At 36.6% G+C, this 18,619-nt stretch overlaps 1 protein-coding gene across 5 annotated transcripts in view; it reads left to right on the top strand.

The window, feature by feature from the left end:
- The window catches only part of LOC137240740 (ras-related and estrogen-regulated growth inhibitor-like protein), a 227,772-nt gene that overhangs the window by 47,885 nt on the left and 161,268 nt on the right, over nucleotides 1–18,619 (top strand). Inside the window, exon 1 of one of the 5 annotated variants that reach the window (XM_067767378.1) lies at nucleotides 14,083–14,639. The exons of 2 other annotated variants lie outside the window; for them this stretch is intronic. The gene's annotated coding sequence lies outside the window, so the exon portion shown is untranslated. Of the gene's footprint in view, nucleotides 1–14,082; nucleotides 14,648–18,619 lie in introns of those variants that run through there. 2 more of the 5 variants (XM_067767379.1, XM_067767384.1) reach the window with 2 other exon arrangements.

The raw sequence follows: 18,619 nt of genomic DNA, 5'->3' as shown, positions 1-18,619 counted from the left end.
GGCGATATCTCGAAAAGGCGTCCACCGATAGACCTAAGGCCCGCTCCCTCTTAAAGTGCTCAGTAATACCTTTCATTTGATACCCATATCGTACAAACAAATTCTAGAGTTAGCCCTGGTCCACCTTTATGGCGATATCCCTAAATGGCGTCCATCAATAGAACTATGGCCTACTCTCTCCTAAAATACTCTTTAATACCTTCCATTTGATACACATGTCATACAACCACATTCCAGGGTTACCCTAGGTTCATTTTCCTACATGGTGATTTTCCTTATTTCGTCTCCATAGCTCTCAACTGAGTATGTAATGTTCGGTTACACCCGAACTTAGCCTTCCTTACTTGTTTTTGGGATAAATTTGGCTCTGTTTGGGTCAGTTCATTTCGGAAATATTTTGGAGTTTACTACAGGATTGATTCAAGGAAAATTTCGGGATTATGGTCCAGCTTTTATCGGGACTGTTTCGGATCAGTTGTTTTCATCACAATAATACCGAGACCATTTTGTGACCATTTGTTGTTTATCTGCGTATAGTTCTGTGATTATTTCGAGACTATTTCGGACTATTTAAGGAATGTTAATAGGTGCGAAAACAGGTTCTTCGAGAAACTTAGCAGAAGAATTGCTATGTGATATTTTTGAACTTTCGACAGAATATTTCGGGTTTGCTTTTGAAACTATTAATACCATTTAAGGAACATATCACAAAAGAACTCGAAGGAATATTGGGTTCCAATGTTTTAATTTAATCGAATATGTATATCCTTCCTCCTATGGATCATTGCGATTTTATCGTTAGACTATTTCGCGATTTGTGCGTCCTAATTTCGGGATCTTTTCAGGACCGTTTGAAGATTATTTTCTGGGTTGTCTCGAAACTGTTTTCAGGATCATATCAGTGTATAACGCATGGATTTTTTTATTTTGATTTCGTGCATATTCGTTTTTAGAAATCATCGCTGCTTCTTTTGCCAATAAATTTCCATTGGATGCGTTCTGCTATTACTAAGGCAACTTCGTCTGAGACTGTTTTAAAAGCACAGCCACACGAAGCGTACATAGCGATGCATTGGTTAAATGCTGCGGAAGTGTGGCGTATACTTTGTGGCCTGATACCAAGCCGGAACCACGTAAAGTATTTGTTTCTTACCCACGCTTGCGAGTAACTGGCGCCGTATTTGCTTTGGTCCTCGTGCATTTAACATTATTCTCCATAACAATGCTGCGGCTGTTAACCGGCCGTTTCATTAGCATATTCGAGATGGTTCTTGAATGATAGCTTCTAACCCCTACCTAGTTTTCGGAAATATTCTTCACCTTCTCGATCCCCTTTCGAAGCGATTTTAAATTAATCAGCTCTAAAACGTTACGGAGCCAAGAAAGTGTATAGTCCTGTAACTGGATGGATTTAGGTTTCTATATATTGTAATGAATTTTGGGGAGTTCCTGTTTATTTTGCACCTTCTGCAATCGGTCGAATCGCTAAACTCCACTAAAATCGCTAAATAATTCCAATATTCTGTATTGCAAAATGGTCTTTATTTATACTACTTTGGGAGTAGTACTTCACAATTATACTTCACTAAAAGCGTGTTTAAATCAAAATGATTAATTATTCCTCAGCTTGCGCTGCTTTTATACTCTCGATTGCCTCGTTCGCATATTTCTTCTAAGGTCTAGTTCTCGAACATGCCTTCTGTAACAGTTGTATCGCATACTTAGTTATTTACTATATGCGTATGTATGCGTGAGTAACAACTTCTGCTCTTAGCTTATGACTACATATGTACATGTGAAATAATCTCTTTACTTCAAGATACTGGTTATGTGTGTAGGATACTCTTCGTTGCCTTGTACATTAGTGTGGCTGCTGGTTTTAATGTGTACATGTACATAAGTGTGGCTGCTTGTTTTAATGTGTGCATGTACATAAGTGTGGCTGCTTGCATTTTTTGTTGTTGAGATTATTTACTAACATCATAGTGATGCTAATATTCGCCACAATATGTTCCCTTAGCTAAATGTACGTTAAACAAGTTCGTAAAAGCTTGTGTGTCCTTTCTGAGCTCCAGTTTCAGTGCTTTATTATACACTTTATCTGGATCTTCTGATCTATGCGCAGTCTGGAGAACTTCAGCACCTTCATAAATGATTGTTGTTTAATATTTTTTATTGGAAAAACCAACAATTTTGAGATAGGAAAATGCGTATTCCGTAGTGAAGCACTGGCATGTTCATCAATGTGGAATAAGCCATTAGCCAGTAAAAGGGGGGCAGGTTGAAGTTATTATGCACATAGATAAACAAAAAAACACAAAATTCTAATAAAATTGAATTCAATATTGCTTGAAGAACGCTATTTGAATTACGCAGTTGGTAATAAAGTACATAATAACAACAAAAAGCAAAAAATAAAAAGGGTAATAGTTAAAAGTGTACAAGGTCGATGTGGAATTGAAATGGGCTTTTCTTTCCTACAACAAACAATTGTTGCTACTTTTAAAATATTTTAAAGTAGAAGAAGCGTCCTAAGCACACAATCTACGGTCAGTACCATGGGACTAATTTAAAGGATAAATCATTTTATATATTTAATTTAGTTCACCAAGGCTAATGGATTTTTTTTTTTCTCTCTTTTTTACTCATTAAAACTGTGGGCTTTAAAGGATATTAGGAAACGAAGATTTCCGCAGTTTCTATTAATTTAAAAGTAATACAAGTATATAGTTTAGTATGTAAATATGCTTTTGTTAGAAATAATATAAGAAAAAATATGAATTAAAATTAAAATGATTTTAAAAATACATCTACTGTGCAAGATTCTATCAAATTTTGTCCAACCAATTTTTTTAAATATTTTAGAAAAAACTGCCTTGAATTTTGTAACTGAAACTATGCAAAATATTCTCAAAACCGATTTCGAAAAATTCGAAAATTTTAGAAAATTTCGAAACTTTTGTTTAAAGATCTCTGAATTCATTTGAGCATTTTATTCTAACAAAGTGCAAGTTATGGGCTTCTGAAAGCTCGCATTGATTTTTGAAATTTTTTTTTTCGAATTGTGCTTTAGATTATCCTCCATACAAAGCACGAAAATCTTTCTTGTATATGGAAGAAGATCTGAAACACCAATCCAGAAACAAATTTTCAAAAATCAATGCGGATGTTGGGAGAAATATAACTACAATTTTCCGCACCAAAATTGGTTGAAATTACAAAACTGCATACTCAAAAAAATTCAGAATACTCAAAATAAAAAGTACGAAATTATTGTAATATTTTCTTGATCTCTTTCGAAAACGTTTTTGAGATTTGTTTGTATAGCTTCAGTTACAAAATTCATAAAAGTTTTTTTCGGTTCCAAAAAAGTAACCGTCTCCAAAAAATAATCGGTTTCGACAAAGTAATCGGTCCCTAAAAAATAACTCGTTCCCAAATTCACAATAAGCATCCGTTCCCAAAAACATAACCAGCTCCACGAAAATACCGGGTGCCAAAAAAAGGAACCGGTTCCAAAAGGGTAACTTTTTCCAAAAAGGTAACCGGCTCCAAAAAATAATCGGTTCCAACAAAGTAGTCGGATGAAAATGGCTGTAGGGATTCGGGATTCCGCTAGCCACCTGTGGATTGCTCTTCTATAGCTAGGCCTCGAGTCAGCTCAGCAAACGTGGGGCGGACACTACGTCTTGCAGGGTAGCAAGATCTTTCTGGTCGAAAGTGGATGGCGGGAGGTCTGCTGAAATAATTGGGTTCACTAAGGCTCACCTATCAATGGTCATTGGGGTTTTGACAGGGCACTGTCCCATGGGTATCCATGCGGTACATCTCAATATATTGGAAATACCATCCTGCTGCAGCTGTATGGAGGATGATGAGGTGGAATCACCAAATCACTTTATGCTTGATTGCCCAGCTTTTGCCAGAACTAGGCGAAAGTATTTCGGTCGCGACTCACTTGGATCTCCCGAGGAGCTATCCAAGGTTGAGATCGGGATCATTCGGAACTTTATCATTGCTACCCAACGATTCTCTAAGTAGTTGTATCTAAGTCACCGTTATTTTATTTTATTATATGTGGTATCACAACAGACCTTCATGTTGTCCAAGTGAGCTTCCCCTATCAGGGAAGCTGCCACCCATCCTAACCTAACATAAGTATTCGGTCCCAAAAAAATAACCGTTTCCGAAAAAATAATCGGTTCCAACAAAGTAGTCGGTCCCAAAAAAGTAACTGGTCCAAAAAGTGTCAGGCTCACAATAAATAACCAGTTCCGAGAAAGTAGCCGCTTCCAAAAAGTAACCTTTTTTAAAAAAACTTACATTTACCAAAATTGTAATCCGTTCTAAAAAGCTACCGGTTCCAAAAAGTAATCCGCTCTAAAAAAATATTCGGTTCCAAATAAATAATTGATCCCAAGAAAATAACTGGTTTAAAAATTGACCAGTCCACAGTAAATAGCCGGTTCCAAAAAGTAACCTTTTCCAAAAAATAATCATTCCCAAAAAAGTAACTGGTCAAAAAATTTACAGTTTCACTCATCTAACCAAAAAAGCGACCAGTTCCAAAAAAGTAATCGGCTCCGAAAAAGTAACTGATTCGAAAAAAGTGGACAAATGAAATTGTTCCGAAATTTAAGTAGAACATTGAGTGGTTGGCCGTGTTCATAGCTTTCGACGTGTCAAGCAGCTGATTAGTAAATAAAAGAGTAGACGGCAGAACGGTCTCAGGGATGGCTAAGGTGGAGTGTGATAGGTAGAGACAAAGGGATAAGTAGATAAATCCCCCATATGCAAGCTGCTTTAACATCGACCTGGCAATACCCCCAAGCACGATTTAATGGATTTCTCAACTTTTAGGTTTAAGATGATCATGGGCGCATTGTTGATTGTAAGTTGTGCATCTTTAGAACTGCTCGTCACTTATCACCCATGTATGCAAAATGATTTCACTCATATTTTCGGTTCCAATATTTCCGCTATTCTTCCTTACAGTATAAATCGATTTGAAGCCGAAACGATGGCTATGCAGAATTTTTCTTGCCCAATTCGGACAGAAAACGAAATAGAATGGAAGCGAAAGGGTACTATATCAATTGACGTAAGCCATGCCATTCAGCCATATAAGTCGTGTGAGTGTGAAGTCGATTGAGCGATCAGTGAAAGACTAGATAGCCAGATGCAATAACACTTAACTTTACAACCAATAACGTGCTTAAATCAAACTGATTACGGACCAATCAGCTTCTGCTGCTTTTATACTCTCTGCCCAAATGTCTAGACGTTTCTTCTTCCAGAATCCTCTACCTGGTGACCAGCCGTACGCGCGTGCATTTGTAGTGTGTAACCATATGCGTGTGTATATGTGAGCGAAGTAGTAGATGATGATGTCATGCGTTTGTATCTCTCTGCTGCTTGTATGTATGTGTGTACATGATGTTTAATGTGTTTATGTAGCTTGCTTAAATGTTGTTGTGCCTTTATTTAATAACCTTAGATATGGTAATATTCGTCACAATACATTTGATTAATTTGAATTAATGACGTCTCATTCATGAATCATTATTAAGGCATTACTTAAAAAAAATTTTCCCACATCAACTAAATGATTTTTGGACTAAGAGCTGAAAATAAAATTAACACAGAATATTTACTATTGATACTATTTTATTGTAACGTAGAAATAAATTTCTCTTTTAACAGCCACATATTGTTTGAAATAATCTTTTCAAGTTATTTGGTAACATTTTAATACATTTCTGATAAATTTAATGATTATTATAATTTTAATTATTCAATACAGAAAGTTCGGATATCAAAGAGTGGCTTTTCTTCCTTTTTTCGCTGCAAAATTTTTTATAATAATATCAAAATTTAACTGTCTTGCCAAAATGGTTTCAACACAAAGCGTTGCAAGTCCTGAAACTCGCTCTTGAGATGAAACCGATCTATGAAAGTTTTTGATTCTTGAAAGGACGCTGAAGGAACGTTCTGCACTAGCTACAGTGACAGGTATAGTGCAAAAGATACGTAAAGCAACACAAATGTTGGGGAAAATTTTATACAGGTTTTGAACATATGTAGATGGCATTTAGCAATTCCAATGGTGACAGACCTTTATCAAAATTTGCTTCGTAAATGTGTTTCAAGTGAATTATTTCGCTTTCTAAGTTTGTGCGACTTGTATTTTTCGACAAATTTTGCTGCCCTCGCCCGAACCGTAGTTTCATCCATGTCTTCAAATTGCCACAAAAAGGAAAACTTCTCGCTCAAACTCAAATTTCTCATATCTGCAAATTGTTCAGCTATGCCAGTGATTACCGAATCAACGATCACCAGGAATGTATTGTTTTTAAAATCAGACTCTGAATCATCCGTAATCATTTCATTTAAATTATCTTCCGAACGTCTTTTGGGTTTTCTCTTTCGAATGTCCGGAAACTTTGACCAGATGTTCAGTTGAATAGCAACTGTTTTGCATTCGTTTAAATTGTTTCCCATTGGTTCCTGATCAACTTCAAATCAGCTAATAAGGCATCTAAATGTCGGACCTCAACATCTATGGTGGCGTCTCTAGCTTGGAGGACCACGTTTCTTACATTAATGGTAGTCAGTATTTTGAACCAAATTGAGGACAGCAAGATACATTCGAACTTGTTGATGTACTTGACAATGCCGGTAACATCTCCGTATGCTTGCGCAGTCAAATTTGGCTTTTGTCTGAAAGACTATGAAGAGAGCTCGGTACATTTTTTTTGAGGATGTCCCATCGTTGTGGACTGCTGCTGAAAATAGTAAAACATTTTTGCACAATTCCGAAGAAAATAATTGCAGTCGTACAACATTCTGCCGCATCAACACCACATAAATTGAGACTGTGGGTTGCACAAGGTGAGTAATCAGCATTCGAGTTTTTGTCGAGAATGTGACGTAGTGCTCCGTTGTAAGCTCCTTTCATATTGGCGCCGTTATCGTACACTTGTGCACGACAATCTTTTAATGGGATTTCATGTTTCCCTATAGTACGGCAAATTAAATCCGCGATTTCCTTACCAGTTTTTTTGTTACAATCCACGAAAGCCAAAAACCGTTCTTGAATTATAAAATTTGTTGCTTTCGAATTGAAATGGAGTTAGCGCAAAATGAACGTAGTCAACGTGAATAGCATCAGGCATATTATCAACGATAATAGCAAAATACTTGGCTTTCTTGCCTTGATCTAATATAGTTTCCCTCACGTGCTTTGCACACGTTTCTGTAAACTTGTTCTGAATGTATGGGGAAAGATAGTGAACTTGTAAATGTTTCTGCTGCTGTTGTGAAATCCTAACTTTCTCCAAATAATCTCTAAGTATCGGATGACAATAGCTTATGAGATCATAGATGCCAAAAAAATGTCCATTGTTTCGTTCACCAAGATATATACTTTCGCATTTGAAAGCTAGACCTCTTTCACCCAAAAATAAAATAGTGTCCAAAATTCTATATAAAATTTCTTTCGACTTTTGAGTTTCAGTGATTAGGTGTTCATTGATAAGTGTATCAATTGAAGCCTCATTTTGAATTAGAATTTGTAAAGATCGCCATTGAATATAACATTTAATGTGATCTTAAGTATTTTCGTGTGATGGCAGTTTATAGTATAGCTTCTTCCATACCTTGAATTTCGAATATCCGCACAACAGACGACATGGTAGGCATTGCTACTGGCACTCCACACTAACCAGTCACGCTCCAATTTCTCTCCGTTTGACAAGATTCTGTTTAACAACGAGCTAGGAAATGCCTCGTCAAGACAATAACGTGGAAAAATAACAGGACACTTTTGATGACCTCGACGAATTATTTCGCTGGCTTCTTCAGATCGCAAAAACTCATTATTCACGGTACCGATATCGAAGCCGTTTAAATAATCTGGACTTTGATACAGAGTTGGTGGTATTGTTGGAAGACTTTTTGAAGTTGAACCTTCATCAGTGTCACCACGAAAACTTTACGATTTTGGATTCATGTAAATATACATTTTTGTTTGATGTTTTTATTGTCTCCGCACTGTTCGAAGGCCCAGGCAAAAGATCATTATCAGTATTCGTTGCTTTTGAAATTCGGCTTAAAATTTGCACATGGGCAACTAACGACTCTCCTGAATTAAAAAAAATGTCTTAGTACCTCTAAATCGCGGGCCCTCTAAGAAACCCCGTGCCCGGGGGAATCCTCCCCCCCCCCCCCATTCCCTTCCCCTCTCGTCGGGCCTGAGTGCATCCACCGTGGTGTGATGGTAGCGTGCTCCGCCAGCAACACCGAAGGTCCTGGATTGAAGTCCCGGGCAAAGGAGCATAAACATTAAAAAAAAATGCACTGCCCCTTTGGTAGTGGTTTAAAGAACGAATGCATTTCCGCCATAAGGAGCTTCTCAGTGAAAATTCATATGGCATGCAGCTGTCGTTCGAAGTTGGCATAAAATATGTAGGTTCCGTTCTGCTGAACTCTAGGAAAAATTTAAAGGAAGCGACGAAAATCGAAAGAGAAGCTCGACCTAAATCTTCTCGGAGGCAAATCGGCCAAGTATCTATTTATTCGTTTTTTTTTTGTGTAATTATTTAAATTTTAAAAGAAATGACTCCAAATCCTACAAAATCCCTTAAAAATTACGTTGACTTACTCAGTTAGAATACAGATATGCCTTTGAACGACATTGGATGTCTGACATTTTTTATGTGCTCTTTTCTTTTTTGTAGCTGCTCTTTAAATTTTCTTACTTAATTCACGGAAATTAATATGAGTGAAGTATGAAAGATTGTTCTAGACATCTCTTAACCCTTTTTCATGCAAAAGGTACAATGGTATGGATGTATATATGTATGTATGTATGTTCCTTTTGTGGTTGTATTTGTATTTTAAATAACAACCCTGAGAATTTCCTTTGATTACCTGCGATTTATACGCAATTACTGATCAACTTGTTGCTCTTCATGGAAAACGTGTAAAACAAAACAAACGAATCAAAGTCAGCAGCAACAAAAACGGTCACTAAAAGTGCATTATGTACATTACCATCAACATTTATAATCGCACCTGTAGGTATGATTAATGTATGTATATAAATGTGTATGCTTGTTAGACCCCGCGCATATGTATATAAATAGTAAATAGGAGCACGTGCTGTCACGCAACATGTTGCAGCAACATTATCAAACAAACATCGTTGGCGTTGCACAATAGGTTTCAGCCGTGGGAATTAATGAGTGAACCCAGTCGATAGTCCTCCCCATAATTAATACAGTTGGGTTGAAATTTCACAAATGGGCCACTTTAAAATCGATTCTTTCAATTTTCATTGATTAATGCGGTTTTTAATCGGTTTGGAGGTAAAAACAATCTCCCCAAAACATTTTTGGAAAAAAAATTTTTTACCTTACCACTGGAGGTAGGAGCTGTTAGTATATAATCACACAACAACAAAACCATGAAGCAGCCACTCTTATGTACATGTATACATTAAAGCTAGCAACGCTTATGTAGAAGGCGGCGAAGAGCTATGTCACACACATAAATATGTAGTCATCAGCCGAAGTAGTTACTCACACATACAGACACATATGGCTATGGGAGAGGCGTGGACTACATGGTAACTAACCACGCATTAGCTACTACTGTTCGCGAAATTAATAGACCTTAGGAGAAATGGGTGAACGAGGAAACCGAGAGTATAAAAGCAGCGCAAGCTGAGTAATAACGAATCAGGGTCCGTATTACGTGTTACGATCCGTGCTCGAAACTCACTTTTTAGATCACAATAGGTCTTAAAAGGTGGATCGGATTAATGGCATATTTGAACTAGCGACTAATAGTACCTGTTAGATCCATTCTTTATTACAATTTTTAAAAAAAAGTTTGACAGTTGCATAGTTATTGCTTGAGTGAAAATGGTTTTCGGTCACTGTTCGTAACACGTAATACGGGCCCAGTTTAATTTAAATACGCTATCAATTGCGAATTGAAGTATAATTGTGAAGTATAATTGTACTACTCCCAAAGTAGTCTAATAAAAGCCATTTTGCAATACAGAATATTGGAGTGATTTATTCAACAGTTTAGCGATTCGAGCGGTAGCACAAGGTTGCATCGGAATTTCCCAAAATTCGTTACAATATATAACTTTTGACCTAATGCAAAATAATGACTTTTTTCACGAACATTTTTTAAGGGATTGTAGAATTGAAAGAAATGTGTCAAATTTTTCTCGTAAGCGGAGAAGTTTTAGTAATTTTTAATTATTTAAAACAAACCATATTAATCAATGAAAACTGAGACAATCGATTTTAAAGTGGATATAGTTATTTGGTTTAAAATTATTAACTTTGTATTTTATACTTTAAATTTTAAATATTTTGTAATCGCATTAGTTTTATAAATGAAAATTTTGGATATATCAAAATGAAATTTTTTGATTTAATAAATTTTTTACTTAAAACATCAAATAAATAATTTTTTAAAAATATCAATCTGAATGTTGATATACTTGAGAAATTTCGATCCAGTTCAAAGCTGAACTTAAACCCACCACAACATGTAGCATAGCTTTATTACCATGAACTCATGCGCTTCAAACCTTAAGCTTAAGCTCATATTTGTACAGTATATCCTGTCTCCTTTTCAGATTTCGGTTCATACACATTACATTCCATTATCTCTTCTAGCATTTGGTTGAAAGACATCGTACGAAAGAGTCTTACGCCTCATTTTTTTTCGAATGGCTCGAAAATATCGCTCCCAATCCTTACGGAGGTGGTGGTCTTTTGGTAGAGCTCATATAAGTTGCAGCAAACTTAAATTCAGACACAACAGCATATAAGCAACTTCTTTTTGTGCTATTATTGTTGTAGCCACAAAAACTTTTTCCAGATATAGATCCGGTACGTTCCGGTAACAAGCTCTATTGAGGTACAAGCCTGACTATGTCAGGAATGATTTAATATGACCACATTGAACTTTCTTAGGCTTCCATCCTCACCCACTAGCTCCATGGCAAACTGAAAAACCCCTTGAATCATTTAGGTATTTTAGTCGCCTCTTATAACAGGCATACCTGCCGTGGGTATATTCTAAGCCACCTAACCCGCTGGTGTTCTTTTCGCGCTGTCAAAAGCTGCTTTGAAGTCGACAAAACGATGGTGAGTGTCGTTTCCCTTATCATGAATATTATCCAGGATCTTGCAAGGCATGTCTGCCAACTTGTTATAGCTCCCTACTGTGTCCGCAAGACACCAATATGATGCTGATAAAATCTTTTTTTTTGTGCCTCATATTTCGTATACGGTAACCTTGATTCGACTTCTTTAAACAAATTGCAGCTGGCCTTAAACAATGTTGCCCGGTTCATTTTTTCAAAAAGGAAATTTGTTCATTTATCGCCATATGCCACGCCAATCCTCGGATGCCATATTTACAATTTCTTAAAAATGAGAAATCTCTGTGTTTTGCAGAATCTATTGCAATCCACCTTATTTATTTAAAAAAACGATATTTGTGTCAGTCTACTAGGACTTTGAATCTGCTGGTTCTGAATTTGAACTACTCAGCATCATCGAGAATGTTATTCTTCGGTTCAATCCGACGATGAAACTCACATACAATTAGGACAAAAGGTATTCAAAATGCAGGATGTTTCAAACGAGCATTACGTCGCTGAGCTCACAAAAACAGTTATGTGTTTTTCAGTAACTTTTCAGGAGATTAAAAAAACTTATTTCTGGTGTCCATTTACAAAATTTTGCGAATGTATTTTTGAAATATTTTATGGAAAGTATGTTATTGATGTGTGAAGGAAAAAATCTTGCTTTTTAACCCATTACGACGTGATAAATATTTGCAGCATATATAGATGCTTTCAAACACGATTCAAATTTGCTTCTGGCGGTAAGGAAAATTTTTACCGTATTTCCTCATAAGCTTACAGATATGACCCCTTAAGCCACTGGGAGATGTAGCTTCATCAATCTGATTTCTGTTGGGGTGCCCAGGTCTCTGGGTATTCAGCAGAAACTGTTTGTTTAGCATTCATTTCTCTCCCAAATAGGGAGTACTCTCGCCTCATTGTGTACGTGGTGTGCTGGGGACATAAGAAGACAGCTCGTAGCGGTTCTGAGGGAAGAATTTTGGCAGGCCTGTATTTTCTTCCAGTGAGTATAACCTTTAGGCTTAGCGACTATATCTGGGACGCGTAACATGCAATCGGCCGGCCAATTGCTTTGTAAGTAGTAATGAGCGTTTGTTTCTCTTTACCCCAAGTACTTCCAGCAAGAGATTTGAGGATTTTATTACGGCTCTGGATTTTCTATGCAATTGCGGTTGCATGCTCTCCAAAATGTAGAGTCTCATCGAACGTCACACACAAGATTTTAGGGTGTAAGGTAGTCGGTAGCGTTATGCCGATGTCGGGATCAAATAGATTATATTGCACTGAGTGGTGGGTGATAAACGCGAGACCGCCTCCATTTCCACTCTCGCGATTTTCTGATTTAAATAATTTCAATAGCATAATTAAGTTATTAATTTTATTATTATCTTTCGATTTGTATTTGATAGATACTTGATGTCTTTTTTTCTTTGTAATCATTTAGACTGATTGATTCTCTACCATCGAGTTCTTGTTTGGTGGAAAATCACACAAAAAACAACCCAGCTCAAAAAATTAGAGGGGTTATACAGACTATCAATGCTTAGCATCACGAGAGCCCTGAAACCAACCCCGACGGTCGCACCGTATGCCATTCTGCACATTCCACCTTTAGACCTGGTAGCAAAGAACATAGCGTTAACAATTGCAACCAGTCTCAGTGCCTCGGGGCAGCTTGAGCGCCGAACATATGATCGTAGTTATATAGCGTCATCAATTGCAGGACGAACAGACTATCTGATTCCCTATCTGTGATTTAAGGGAGATCTTAAAGCCGCAATAGAAGTGGATTGTTGGCGCAAGGGAGATCAAATGGCGGACGAGGCGATACCTGTGTCACAGATGGTTGCAAAGTAGTGGAAGGAGTAGGGTCTGCGGTACACTGTTATGACCCACAATAAACAGATCCTACAAGCTCCCAGATCACTGTAGCGTTTTCCAAGCGAAAGTATTAGCCGTAACCAACTCACTAGTAGAGAATAGCTTACACTACAGCCGTGTTAACTTTTATATTGACAGCCAAGCAGCAATTAAAGCAATAATCTCGCATAGCACAGCATGTTAGAGTGTAAGCAATCTCGGAAAAGAATCGGGACAGGGAGCAGCATACATCTACATTGAGTCCCGGGGCACATGGGAATAGATGGAATGAAAAAGCAGATGAACTAATTAAAAAGGGCGCATCCCTTGAAGCTTGCTCCGTAGACGTCCCAATTAGATTGGCGAGATTAAGAGAAGGCGAGAGGTGCGGTGTTGTAAAGTGTCGATGATTATGTGTACGTCTTACAACCTTAGACTAACAAAGTTGATTCTAGCATTAAAAAGAGCGAACTTTATACTCATTCCGTTTATTCTAACTACACACTGTGTCTTGGTGTCACATACCTCTAAATTAGGCTTGATCGAGCACGTTTTGTGCTCGTGCCCTGCGCTTTCCAGGTTAAGACGCCCGCTATTAGGAGTGATACAGCTGTCAGATCTAGAAGCAGCAAGTGGCAGAAGTTCTAGAAAGCTTCCAGTATTTGCTAAGAGGACGGATGTATTTTATAGGGCTTTTTCAGTTTGGTTGTTAAAATAAACTTCTGGCAACACTACAGACTCATTCAAGCTATGTGAGGTCCTCATGGACAGGCCAGTTCAACCTAACCTAACCTAAGACGGATTGATGTACAACCTAAAAGACTTGGTCTTACTTGTGCAAAAAGCTTAAATAAATACCCAAATTAAAAGCTAAGCTATTTATAGCGAATAAAAACAAAACGCCCTACAGCCCATCACCTTCGGGAGTTTCGTTATTAACATACGGCGATGTTGCTAGTAACAATTTTCAAATGTTGCTGTTCGTCATCATTCATTTCCCAATTGTTTTGCTGTGCTAGTACAATACCGTGCGTTGGCCGAAGCAGTCGTTGTTTTCGTGCGAATAAAAACAGATAAATGAAATCTGTGAATATAACTAATAAAACGAAATCAAACGCATCTAAAGCTCGTTAAACCACAACCAACGACGCAAAGTATTCAAGTTCGTGGTTAATATTTTTGTTGTTGTTATTTTAACGATACTTCTACATTCAATCAAATGAAACGTCTTCGTGTTATTATCGTTGTTGTTGTTGTGCTTAACACCATACTTCACACCCTTTATTTGAATATCAAAGTGCGCAACGATTTTGCCGCTTCAACAAATTTCTTGACTTATTCACGACACAACACACAAAATAAAACGGTATATAGCAAACAAATAACGGTGTTGTGTAGTTAATCGTTTCTTAATCGAGCGCGAGTGCGTATGAATAACGGCTTTTGTTAACACCGAATATTGAATGACAACGTAAAATTTATTTCATTCATTCAACTGCTAGCATAGTTTAAGTGAAGTTTGCGTTTAGTGCTTTAATATTTGATATAAAAATCCGACATATACTTTGATTAATGAAAAAGAAAAATTTGATGGTTTATTGTGAGTTTGTGCGTAAATATTTTCTTATTTAACTTGTGTAAACATTTAGAGCCAAACATAAAATGAGCGTTGTTTTCATGATTCAATTATTAGAGGTTTTTATCCAATGAAACGGGGAATAATTCAATCCCCTTCAGGGAAAATTGTAGTACAAAAGTATCAGTAGTAGTATATTAGAATGATTCTGACAGTCGTGATAATATTACTTTTAATATTCAGGCTTCTATTGACTTCGGTAATCTAGTACTGTCTAAGGAAGATATTCTTAATGGGATTATTTATTTATTTCAATATTAATCTAAAATATATAAAGATTTTCACACAGATTACAAGAAGAAAAAGCATCTAAAAATATAGCAATCATTATTATTTTATCTAAAAACTAATTAGCTAAGAAACAGTTCATTTAATCTTTGTTTAGATACATCCTTCGTAGAGGAAAAATCAAGATTTTCAGTGTTCATAAGCGAATTAAATTCTTTCAAAGCTCTAAAAATCGGAGCATTAGTTGCGTGATTAGTTCTAACAAATCCCAACCAGAAAATATCGTGATTCCGTAAACTCCTCTGCGGGATATTAAAACGTATTCTCTCAAGCAAGAAGGGACAGTCAATTAATCCATTTATTAAGCCGAACACAAAAGTGAGGGACAGAATGGACCGTCTAGTATCTAAGGACTTTAAGCTAATAAGCAAACAACGACTCCTATAAGGATGAATCGGGTCTCTGAAGTTTAAGGACCGCAACGCAAAGCGGCCAACACGTTTTGAACTCGCTCAAGCCTCTTAGTATGTTAATCATAGTATTGTCTCCAGATAAAAACAGCGTATTCTAATTGGGAACGTACAAGCGAGGTGTACAGCAATTTTAAAGTGTAGGGATCAGAAAAGTCAGAGCCAAAACGTCTAATGAATGCAAGTAATATGCGTTTGCAATTACGTAGCTCAAATGACTGTGAAACAGAAATTTGGAGTCGAATACAACACCAAGATCGATAATTTCACTTAAAGTAGATAGTGGAAGCCCATCAATATTGGAAGATGTAGGCAGAAGACAGCGAGACTTAGAGTAGCAGACATGTGAGCATTTTTTAATATTTAAATTTAGTTTATTTCGTTTACACCAAATCGCGACATTATCTAAATCAGATTGGAGATTCGACACGTCCTCCTTACTTGTAATTGACGAATACAACTTTAAATCATCAGCACACAAAAGAAACTTAGTGTACTTGAAACAACTGGATATATCATTTATGAAGATAATGAAAAGAAGTGGACCCAATATGCTACCCTGAGGAACTTCAGACGTCGCAGTGAACGAATTTGATGAGAACCCATCAACAACGACCTTACATTTACGACACGAGAGATAGGATTCAAACCAATTTAAAAGGGTGCAGTGAAATCCTAAAGCTCAAATTTGTGACTTACTTTGTCAGAAGCCTTTGAAAAGTCTGTGTACAAAGCATCAACTTGAAGTCGGTTTTGAAACGCTGAGATGCAATATTCCGAAAACACTGCCAGATTTGGGACCGTTAAACGACCTTTTACGAAATCATGCTGTTCAAGGGAGATAAAGCTATTTACTACAAAATAAATCTTATTTTTTATAATAGTCTCAAATAATTTTGATACGGAGGATATCTTGGTGATTGGTCTATAATTGGCAATATTATTCTTGTTGCCACTTTTAAATACTGGATTAATAGAGACTACCTTCCAGGCATCACCGGCCTAAGACGTCTTAATCTTATTTTTTATAATAGTCTCAAATAATTTTGATACGGAGGATATCTTAGTGATTGGTCTATAATTGGCAATATTATTCTTGTTGCCACTTTTAAATACTGGATTAATAGATACTACCTTCCAGGCATCATCGGCTTAAGACGTCGACGAGTACCGATGTCGATAGTTTGTCTACAATTTTGTTTAAACAATGTGATTCCCTAGTGTATCCACTGTTGTTATTTTTTAATAATTCGTTATCTACAGGTACTTTTATTGATGCGTGGAAAGTAGCATTCATTACACCTATTTTCAAGAGCGGCAATAAAAATGATATTACTAATTAAAGGCCCATTTCAAAACTTTCCACCATGGCAAAGCTCTTTGAATGTATCATCCAAGATAAATTACGTTTCTGTGTTAAGAATTTTGTGTATCTAGAGCAGCATGGATTTTTTTCAGGACGCTCAACTGTGTCTAATTTGACTATTTTCTCTGATGACTATCTCGCAGCTTTTCAGGCATGATATCAGGTTGACGCTATGTATACTGAATTTTCCAAGACATTCGATCGAGTCTCCCAGGTTATTTTGATTAAAAAGTTAGCCTGTTTGGGCTTTCACTCAGTATTTTTGAGTTGGATTGAATCATACTATTTAATCGTCGTTGCATGGTTGTAGTTGATGGTGTTAGGTCTCATCCATTCGTTGCCTGCTCAGGTGTTCCACAAGGTAGTATCCTGGGTCCACTGTTTTTTGTCTTGTTTATTAATGATATTTGCTCTTCCTTCTCTAAAGTAAGATTCTTGCTGTATGCAGATGACCTTAACATATACTTGCCTATTCATAGCCTTCATGATGCGGTATTGTTGCAAGAAGCTTTGGATAAATTAAGTAACTGGTGTAATAATAATCGGTTATCACTTAACCTAAAAAAGTGCTTTCAAATAACTTTTTCGAACGTGTTAATATGATTGATACCATGTATCAAATATCAGTCTCGCCCCTGTTACGGGTTAGTGAAATTAAGGACTTGGGAGTAATATTTGACTCGAAATTTTCATTTTCAAGTTATATTAATGTGTGCATTTCTAAGTCGTATGCCATGCTAGCTTTTGTTAGGCGTCACAGCTCGGATTTCAGTGACCCGTGTACGCTAAAGCTTTTATATTCCGCGTTTGTGCTATCCAAACTTGAGTACGCTTGTTTCATTTGGTTTCCGTATTATTCCTGCCATGTTGCAAGAATTTAACGAATCCAAAAAGTAATCGTACACTTTGCATTACGCAGTCTGCGCTTCTCGGATCCTGCCCCGACTTATAAAGCTCCTTGCTTATTGATTAACTTAAAATCATTGCAGGACAGGAGGATAATTTTATCGCTGTCGTTCGTTTGTTACGTGGGTGGTGTTGATTGCCCTGTGCTCCTTGAGAGGATTTTCATTAATATTCCGGCCAGAGCTCTTCGTGCTTCTAAGTTTTTCCATATTGGTGTTCTTAGGACTCTTTATGCGCGGAATTCTCCAATTACTAGAGCCTTAAGTGAGTTCAATAGAATTTATAAATTTTGTGAAATAGATTTTTCTTGTTCGAAAGATGGCTTTCTGAGTATTTTAAATACTTTTTATATGTAAGGTAATTTATATTAACATTGTTAACTACTTTACACTTTTATAATTAGCCTATAAGATTCTTTTCTAATTGGCTTAAATAAATAAATAAATAATAAATTTGTAAACCCCTACAGATTTTGGAGGAAATAATTCATTTTCTACTGAATATTTCGTGAATAGATAAAGAGTTATGTTGGTTTGGTTATTCATTCAGAATTTGACATTGGAGGGAGTTAATGAAAAGCATTCTGAGATAAGCCGTTCGTCAACCTAATTCTGATATAGAGCTTTTTTGTGAAAACTACTGAAATGGAAAATTTTAAAAAAATATTTTGAGATAGGATGATTTCGAACTAGCAGCCGACATGGGGTGATACTCTAGTCAGCAGCCGCAATGAACAGACAAAAAATAAAAAATTAAAGAAAATGGCTTATTATCTTAAGACTTTATATTCCTTCCTTCACTTCGAGGGAAGAGTTAAGCTTTTGTGCGGTCCTGCGGCATAGAAAGTATTTACTTTTTTGTTCTGATATTTCGGAAAGCTCTTTTCCGTTTAAGTATTGTTTCGGATAAATCGTTAATTTAACATATTCGGAACACGTTCGTTTGATACTACCTCACGAGGTCCAAATATTCCA

This window comes from Eurosta solidaginis, chromosome 2 (assembly GCF_040869045.1).
Source record: "Eurosta solidaginis isolate ZX-2024a chromosome 2, ASM4086904v1, whole genome shotgun sequence".
Taxonomy (NCBI): domain Eukaryota; kingdom Metazoa; phylum Arthropoda; class Insecta; order Diptera; family Tephritidae; genus Eurosta; species Eurosta solidaginis.
This window is presented reverse-complemented; position numbering and strand designations above follow the sequence as displayed.